Source organism: Cyprinodon variegatus, unplaced genomic scaffold (genome assembly GCF_000732505.1).
Source record: "Cyprinodon variegatus isolate N-32 unplaced genomic scaffold, C_variegatus-1.0 Scaffold39, whole genome shotgun sequence".
Classification (NCBI taxonomy): domain Eukaryota; kingdom Metazoa; phylum Chordata; class Actinopteri; order Cyprinodontiformes; family Cyprinodontidae; genus Cyprinodon; species Cyprinodon variegatus.
In genome coordinates, this window is record NW_015150492.1 from 1,880,208 (window position 1) to 1,882,121 (window position 1,914).

The 1,914-nt window shown below is 35.2% G+C and overlaps 1 pseudogene; it reads right to left on the reverse strand.

Annotated features, from left to right (window-relative positions):
- Nucleotides 1-830: 830 nt before the first annotated feature.
- LOC107081676 overlaps nt 831-1,914 on the reverse strand; it is a 2,657-nt pseudogene continuing 1,573 nt past the window's right edge.

Below are 1,914 nucleotides of genomic sequence, written 5' to 3' on the forward strand. Positions count from 1 at the left end.
TTTCTCAATTATTAGCCATAGTTCTATTTCCAGTCTTTAGTTTCACATGTATTATTAACTTTCTATTTGCTGAATAAATTTGGACTATCACAAACCTCCTCTCTCTGTTGCTCCTTACAATTTTAACTGATAAAAAAAAAAAAAAAATGAATAAGGACTCAGTGAATTCATGTCCATTAGAACTTTTAGTCTAATTCCATAGGTGTTGCAAGGCCTTGAAAGGTGAAAGATGGATTACTGGAAACGCCACATTCAGTTTTGCATGACCCAAGTTGTGCGTTTAAAGTTGCTCTTCAAAGCTCATATGAGGCCCCTGATAAGTTTTCTCTGGAACAAATCTTTTATACATCTGAATCCCCACTCATAACTAAACATTGGTTTACCTGAAAGTATAGAAACGTTTAGACATTTTACAGATTTACTATTTCACCTCAACACTGCAGTCAGAGAAAGAATAAATTCAATATTAACTTGAACTTTTGGCAAGGCCACTCTCATTGACAATTATCAAATTCAATCAAGTTATTCTGTTAAGTTGACATGGTTATAGTCTTTGGCTGTGTCCAACCCTTGCCACCAAAATAATGCAATATGGCAACAAAGAAGCAAGTCCTTCAAAATGTGTTTGAAATATTTAACACATTGTATATTACATCAATATTTTATAATAATAAAAGAATGAATAGATTACCGTTGTTTTCTTTAGCTTCTTCCTAAGGTCAATAACCTCAATATAAAAAAAACAAAAGAAAAGAAAACAAGGTAAGGTCTAACAACCCTTTTCCATGGCTACAGTATATATATGGTTTATTATCTTAATACCTCTGATAAGTTGTACAAAAACATCTTACAATTTTGGAGATAAGGTATTTTAGGCTGGAGAAGTATGTTTAACCTGTTCCCATCTTCTGCATGGTTGAAACATTTTCTGAGCCATAATGTTTTGCAGAGGTTGATGGGACATCAATGTTGGGGTCTCCATTTTCAGCTGAGTTAATTTGGTTGTTCTTGCCGAGGCTCTTTATGATGTTGAGGTTGGTACGGGCCGTTTCCATTAGGCTGTTTTCCAGCAGCCAGCCGTCAGATTCCGAGTTAGGGTCCCCCTGCCTTAGCATGTTTTCCAAGGAGGTCTGAAGGTAACGGACGCCTGTCAGGACTGACAGCTGAAACAAGGCAGAGATGTGCATTAGTGCATTTAGAGCAACACATTAAATCATAATCAAAGGGATTGGATTGGTTATTCTGTGAGTAATTATTAGTCAAAGATAAAAAATAATATGCTCCAAACTTAAATATATTACTAGAACACCTGCAGATAACTTAATATCACAATTGCTTTACCAAACACCTGTTATGTTATCAGTTGTTGGGGTTATTTTTTTATTGTATATGATGATGAAAAAAGAAATCAATGGTTTTGGAGGGGGAAGAAAATAATATAAAGACATCAAAGTGTTTCACAGACAATATCTACAAAAAAAAGTGATGAATTTGTTTTCAGTTTCCTTTACTCCATTTTCCCAAATTAAAACTCTGTGTTACCACATGAAGCAGTTTCCCAATGTCCATTTCAAATTTAATGAGAATAAAACCAGTTTTTCCTTGGAGCCTCAAAGCTTGGAGAAAAGTTTAGTATAACAGCCCCTTAAGGAAAGCATCAACACTGTGTTGAAAGCCTAATATCATAAAGCAGAGTTCAATCTATCCTGCAAAAAGGAAAAGGGAATAACCTAAATGCAAACAAACCATCAGATGGATTTCGACCTCAAGTGGCAGACCAAATAAGAAAAGCATTGATCACAAAGAGGCCCAGTGGACAATTGAGCAGCTGCATGGACTCACAAGTCAAGTGAAATAATCTGTTAACAGGAAGCTGTCCGCTCCACAAATCTAAAAATTCCTTTAGAAAAACAT